This window comes from Triticum aestivum, chromosome 6B (assembly GCF_018294505.1).
Source record: "Triticum aestivum cultivar Chinese Spring chromosome 6B, IWGSC CS RefSeq v2.1, whole genome shotgun sequence".
NCBI lineage: Eukaryota > Viridiplantae > Streptophyta > Magnoliopsida > Poales > Poaceae > Triticum > Triticum aestivum.
Window position 1 is genome coordinate 405,453,679 of NC_057810.1, and position 7,373 is coordinate 405,461,051.

Here is a 7,373-nt window from a genome sequence, read left to right on the forward strand (position 1 = left end):
CACCACAAGGTGACACCAGCATGCCCACATCATGCGCGCGCACGACCCCCACGTCACGCGTTCAACACGGGTCGTGGGGTAGCGCAGCGGACGGAACAGTGGTTGTGGTAAAAATCTGCCCCAACTGCCCGCGCACCATTCTGGGCCTGGCCCAACAACGTGCTGCGCTTATGTGTGGCCCAGACCCGGGGGCTCCTGTCGGTGTACAAAAGTAGGGGCTCTCCTTTTGACCCCTTTACTTGTGCACGGGCAGTCAGAGCCTCCTGCCACGGCCACGCATAGACATGGCAAGAAAGGGAAGTCGGAGAGAAGCCGAAGCCACAAGGACAATCGAAGCGACAACAAGGACCAAGGCCACAAAGATCAGATAGGCGTAGCAAGTTCCCCCGGCAAGGACCCTTGCCGGGGCAGCCTCAGCAGCCCCGGCAAGACCCTTGCCGGGGCAGCCCGCCCACGCCACCCGAAGTGAGCCACCCTTGAGCCCACCAACGCTCGACAAACGCATTGGGACAAGGCTCGGGAGGCACCTCTATGGTGGCATGCAGATCTTTGTGAAGACATAGAAGGCTCAAGATCAAATGAGGATAGGGAGGCAACCATCCTGTAACGCCCGGATAATCAGGCTACAGTAATCCCATGTTAACGATGCCATGTCACCCCGGTTTCTGTTGCTAATCTCGCGTTGGATCAACTATACAACTTCAAATAACAAGTCAAATTATAGTTTCATAAAACAATGAATTAAAAATGTTCAAAAGGTTACAGATATTCACTAACTATTCAACAAACAGTATTCAACATTTAATAAAGTATTTAATTACCCTAAAACAATTAAAACAGTGACCAAAACAGACTCATTAACTCATTTTTCATTTATGCAAAATCCAAATGAATTCAAATCCTCACCAAACATTTTTGTGGCAATTCTAAATAATGCCTAGTATTTGATCTGTCAAGTTCTTCTTTTACAAAATGCATTGGTGGCTCTACTTATTGCAAAGTAGTGTAGAAAAACTAAATAGAAAAATAAAGTAAATAAAAGAGAAGTAAATTTAAAGCCTAACACTGCTCACCTAAAAGCGTAGTACTACAGAAGGCCCAGCCCACCAGTGGGCTTTTCTCGTACCACTTGAACAGAACAGGGAGGCCATGACACTGGCAGTGCTCGCATGCCATCCATCCTATGGATGTCGCACTGTTGGCCATCCCGAGGCTCCTCAAGTTGGATAAGATCGACCCCGAGCCCCCGGATCAAACCCTAGCCCCGAGATTCCCCTCTCACACTCACGCTTCTCCTATGAACCTCGTGTCCAAGCTGTCGTCGACGCGCCGTCACCGTCCCCGTGTCTACTGGCCTCCCCGGCGACCGGGAGTTCGTCCAGGGACTTCCTCGTCATCGACTCCATCATCCCCGTGAATCCGTTCAACCAGAGCCGCACCGTACGGATGGATCGAGCCGTCTTCCCCGGCACGGCCGCCGCCGTTCGTCGTCAGATTTGTCGCCTCCTGAGCTCCCCTGACCTCCTAACCTCGTCCATGAGCATCACGGTGAGGCCCTCGTCCGATTCCCCTACTTTTCCCCTCGACCCGCCGCCATAGCCATCACCTTGAGTTTGCCTTGGTCCGTACCGAAGCCATGGCCGCGCTCATCACGAGCTCCCACCCCCCCGACCGTGCCTCGCCACTGGACGTGGCCAAGCCACGCTAGTCCGTGCCCCGCCGTGCGCGTCGCTCCCTAGCGGTGCCCAGGTGCGCCATCGCAGCCGCCCTCGGCCCTGCAGTTGCTCTGCTGCTGCTGTCGTGAACGTGTTGCTCCTGCCGCCCACTCTTGCCCATGGCCACGCCCGCTTGCTCCTCGCGCGCGGACGTCTGCCCGGGTCGTGTCCCCTGCCCTGCTAGCTACTGCACTGCTCTTTGTGCTGCTGTCGCCGCCGACTGCGGCCTTGCTTCCTACCGCGCTGCTGAGCTGCTCCAAACGCTGCTGCTGCCTCATACTGCTATCACTGATTGCTACTGGTGCTTGCTGAGCCACTGTGCACTCCCATTCATGCATGCCCAGCCATGCATCGCTGGCTACCTACTGCCGGACGGGGCTTGCCTGCTCTCGTCGCCTGCTCCCATCCCTGCTCCCCTTCGCTAATTCTTCATCTAACGGCAGGCGCTATTTTCCTTCCCCGTGCGTCTTTTCTGGCAAAAAAGAAATCACGAAGCTCCTGTATTTCCGTTTGCCTGAATACGTATTCACTCCTCTACCTCTTTCCCTGCCGACAGTCGACCGTGGGGAGTGGAGGCATCGAGTGGATCGGTTACCTCCCCAAGGCGTTGTCGCGGCTTCCGGCGGGACGTCCGTCGGCGTCCACTGCCTTGTCTCACCGTAGTCCACAGTTATGGCGCCGCGCTCGTCCCAGATTTCGGCTTCTCCCGCCGCAAGACCGGCTCCTGCTCTTGATTCGTCCTCGTGCAAGGGCTAGGTCATGGAATTGCCTGTGATGCGGGCAGCCATGGTGGAGCTCGGGTCGGGATAGTGGAGGTGGTGGTGGCTGTTGTGCCTCCACTGAAGACCACGGGCGATGGCAGGGCAGAGGCCGTGGCGAACGACGAGGGCGGCCACCATCCAGCGGGTCTTCGTGGGCCCGACACCGGCCATGCGGCTGCCGACCTAGCCTACTAGCGCCATGGTCAGTACGGCAACTCACCCTCGCTCCCTTCCATCCTCCTCTCTACTGTTTTGTGTAGAATACAGATGTCTCTTGGTTTCTTTTCCCTTCAGTTCAGATCCGAGCAAGTCAACAGCTACCTAGTACCAATTAAGCACACATGCACATCGGGGCCTTGCAAATTAATTTGTTCCATACAGTGATTCTTTAAAAGCTCAAATTATGTGAGTGCAAAATTATATACCGAAATTAGTTTCTAAATGTCCTGGATACCTATTTAGCTCAGTTTTAGTTGATAATTCCTTTCTATCATTGTTTTGCTGCGTAATGAAGGTGCTCAATTATATATATTTTTAAAGATGTTTAATTTTTGAGGCAACAAAATACATAGTTCAAACACAGTGGATTCGGACATGGGAATCTCTTGCGTTGCACAAAATGCTGATGGTGTCGTTTACTGGTTGAAAATAAACTGAAAGTTAATTAGCTACTGATGGTGATATTTGCATACAGGATGATGCCAGAAAGACGGTTCAACTAAGTGAACAAACTACTCCTTAGATCGATGCATGCAAAGTCATTGGTTTGGCTCATCCTCATCCAGGTGACAATGGTGCTCCATTACCATAGTGATCGACTAATGGTCTGTTTGTCAGGTTAGACAAACTAATCTATGATGTTGGTAATAGTACAGTTTGTACCTGATGCTAACCAAGCCTATTAATACAAGACAGATAAGACTATTTTTATATTTATCACATTCACAAATTGCTTATTCAGTCAATTGCTGATTGATATAGGTAGTCTCCTTCAATCCATGGTCGTATACTCATAGGTTCTAATAGAATTGCACAGAAGTACATGAAATAAAAATCTATAACATTGATTAAGCTGGCTTTTGTTGTTGGGAGAATTGTAGATTTTGTCTTGGGATCATCGTCGGGGTTGAGGTACCAACGATAGGATTTTGTTGCTGGAGAAATGACAGATTCTGTCCGGGCATCATCATAGGGGTAGAAGTACCACTGGTAGGAGTCTGCTGTTGAAAGAATGATAGATTCTGTCCGGGCATCATCATAGGGGTAGAAGTACCACTGGTAGGAGTCTGCTGTTGAAAGAATGATAGATTCTTTTCGGGCATCATCGTAGGGGTAGAAGTACCACTGGTAGGAGTCTGCTGTTGGAAGAATGGTAGATTCTGTCCTGCCATTATCATAGGGGTAGAAGTACCACTGGTAGGAGTCTGTTGTTGGAAGAATAATATATTTTGTCCTGGCATCATTGTAGGGGTCGACAGACCAATGGATTGTTGCAGACTTGAGTTGTAATGTGCTAAATAGGGGTAAGCATGACTTAGCGGAGCTCCCAGTTGAACCTATGCAGATAAATAGCAAAGCTTAGGTCACAGGTGATTGATAATGAGAAATAGTTTAATAATTAAACTTCTTATACCATTTGGGTTGGATTGTACTGTGGTAAATACACAGGCATTTGGTTTGTCAAAGGCATTTCAGGTCCTTCTTGTAAAGAATTGACTGTCTTCTTTTTCTTCTTTGTTCTTGCTTTCTCTAAGCATCAGCGGGTCTTGCTGATCCTGGTACAATATTTTCTCTGAATTGACCCTATGAAGATTAACAGCAAAACTTAGTGTGGTTCAAGTTTAAAAAGGAGATAAAGTCAAAAAGCTTCGACTTCTTATACCATTAAGATTGGGTTATATGTAGGCATTTGATTTGTGAAGGCATTTCAGGTTGTAGTTGTAAAGAATCATCTATCTTCTTTTTCTTCGTTGTTTTTGCTTTCTCCAAGCCACCAACGGGTCTCGCTGATCCTCGTACAGTCTTCTCTTTGACCTTCATACCTCTTGGCATGTGAAGCCCCTCGTTATGCTTTGAAACTCTAGTAGAGTCGATGTTCAGACCTGCAACCATATAGTTAAATGTAAGTCTTTGAATATACCCTATGCAACTAGTAGTAATAGTATATAACTATATACCTTGCGAAACAGAGGAGTCACCCAAATCTGGATTTAGGTCTGGATCAACTCTAATTTTCAAGCTTTGCTCCACATCTTGTGCTAGCTGCTCTGCACATTTAGCAGCCATATCATATGTTTCATCGGACTCTGCGGCGCGAGCAGCTATGTGGATAAACATTCTACACAAGTCCTTACAAAAGTTCGACATTCTTGCTTTTAGACCTTCATGCAGATTGCGATTGCTTGTTATCTCTAGCACTTTCACATCAATTTTCCATCTTTTCAGTATATATTTTTCAGGGATATGCTTGATATTATTAATATCAAGTATCTTTAAGCAATGAGAGCAGAGGATTCCAGCAAATTCAAACTTCTTGCAACTGCAATTGACCTTTTCTTCATTTGGATAAAAACTGACAACATGCTCGCGCTGCGTTCCATGAAATTTTACTGTGTAAACCTTCTTCTCTTTATCACTTGAATCACAAAGAAATGTGTCATAGTTCAGGATCCGAAGCACTTGCTCCTAAAACATCTTGAATATTGCGGGAGTATATGTAGTTGCGGCTTGCCTTAACTTATAGCTACCTTCCGCCTTCAACTTGGGAGTAGTTTGTGACGCCTTTAAGTCACACTTCACCTCTACAAATCTTTTATCCGCAACTAGACGCTCAAAATGCTCAAAAAATGTAAGCATGTCATATTTAATACTAATGTACTGCTTTAGTTCATTATTCATGCTTTCACTTCTTTGGGTAGTGCTCATGTGGGCTGAGGATGTATTTCTGCCATACACTAGTGCCCATTGCTCCCTTTTCTCAAACAGCCTTTGCAACCACATATTGTCACGGAGTCCATACCTGTCTAGCATTCTATTCCATTCATTTATAAAATCGTCTTCTTCCTCAATATCATAGATACAATGCTGGAAATCGGCATTGAACTTCTTATATTCTTCAACAACCCCAGCAAGGTGCTTGCAAGCATTTTGATTCATATGCCACACACAAAGTCTATGGTGAGATTGAGGAAGGACTTTACTGATTGCCTTGGCCATTGCTGCATCTTCATCGGTCAGAATAGTCCTTGGATGTTTCCCAGACATAGCTGTTAGAAATGTTCTTAAAAGCCAACCAAAACTTTCAGCAGTTTCATCATAGAGAAGTGTAGTACCAAAGACCATGGTTTTCTTGTGATTATTCACCCCAACAATCAAACCAAAGGGGCGCCCATCATCTAGTTTCCTATATCTGGTGTCAAAGCATATAACATCACCAAACATTGCATAGTCTGATATCATTTTCGAATCAGCCCAGAAAATATTAGTTATCAGATCATCCTCATCAACTTGAATTGAATAGAAAAAATTGGCATCTTCTTTTACCTTCTTCTCCATGTATTCTAACACCCCCCTGTGTCTCCTTTCTTTGCTTGCAGTGTTCTCTTAGAGTACAAACAATTTTCCATATCTTCGGGTGCAAACCCAAGATTTGGAAGTCCACATGCTTCTTTGGCCATAAGATCTATAGTTGCTTTATTTGAAATGCCCACAGACTTTGCGACTTCAGCGTTTGCTATTTGTGCTTCTGTGACTTTCCTTTGGGATCTTAAGTATAGGGCCATGTCTCCAGTAGCAAGAGGATGGTTATGTGCTGCCTCAAATTCGTACACAAAATATAATCCATTTTGAGACTTATCTTCATATGGGCTTGACAACCACATCGTGTTTCGGGCCTACTATAACTGAATGAATCCTCTCTGCTATCTTCAGCACGGAATCCTGTCAATTAAAGTAATTATCTTAGTGAAACCAAAAGTAATAGTAGTATAACCAAAACAAAAATACAAACAACCCATACCTTGATGGGAGCACGTAAATGTTCGTTGTTGTATTACAGTAGTATTCTTCACTTTATGGTGACTCCCTCTTCGGATGCTAAAACCAGTAGCTTTTGCATATTTGTTATAAAATGAGTAGGCCTCCTCCTCCGATAAAAATGTCATGTCAATCTTTGGTAACCTGTTGTCAGTACAATTTGTTGCAACATTTTCTTGCACATCTTGTATGAATTAGTATTCAATTTTGTTAATGCACATTTTCACATATGTTGTATTGTGCTTACCATGCGTAATTTGACTGGATTTATGAAACACAGATTAAAAAGAGATTACCCATGTCATAACAGTATTATCAAACAATGTAGACTAATATGCACGGGCTGCTGTTTTATTAGAATATGCTGACTAGAGTATTAACTGAGTATTAAGCATCTATTTTGACATGTGCAGTTTCTTCATGTACCAGGCATAAGGCTAGTATAATTATAACCGATCCATAAGCTGTATCATCCTATACGAAGCAAACACAGATGTTTTATGATCATGATCGACATTTTCAATTTTGTTTTCATTTGGAAGAATTAACAATCTACAATCATGAAGGCATTTTTGATGTTTATCAGCATGGAAAATTAATCAGTACATTCTACAAGGAAAAGAACAACGAAAAGAGATCTTGAAGGCTATACTTTTGGTCCCTGAGATTCATCACCGTCCTCATGGATTCGAGGAACGATGCTTGAAGAAGCCATGGGGAACAAGATGCCCCTTTCCTTCAGCCCCTAGGTCGCCTTGCTTCTGCCCGATTGATGCACCTTAGCCTTGTGAATTTCCTTCTTCTGCCTGATATTGAATTTGTTTGACGTGCTTCTGCCAAGGATCTTGTTCCTGATTGATGT

General features: G+C 45.0%; 1 long non-coding RNA gene across 2 annotated transcripts; it reads left to right on the top strand.

The window, feature by feature from the left end:
- The first annotated feature begins 1,182 nt into the window (after positions 1–1,182).
- Positions 1,183–4,204, top strand: LOC123137284 (uncharacterized). Of its 2 annotated transcripts, XR_006468032.1 has the most exons (3): positions 1,191–1,548; positions 2,272–2,678; positions 3,171–4,204. It is a non-coding gene; the product is annotated as an uncharacterized lncRNA (long non-coding RNA). The 2 variants fall into 2 exon arrangements; XR_006468031.1 differs by having other exon boundaries at positions 1,183–2,678.
- Positions 4,205–7,373: the final 3,169 nt, after the last annotated feature.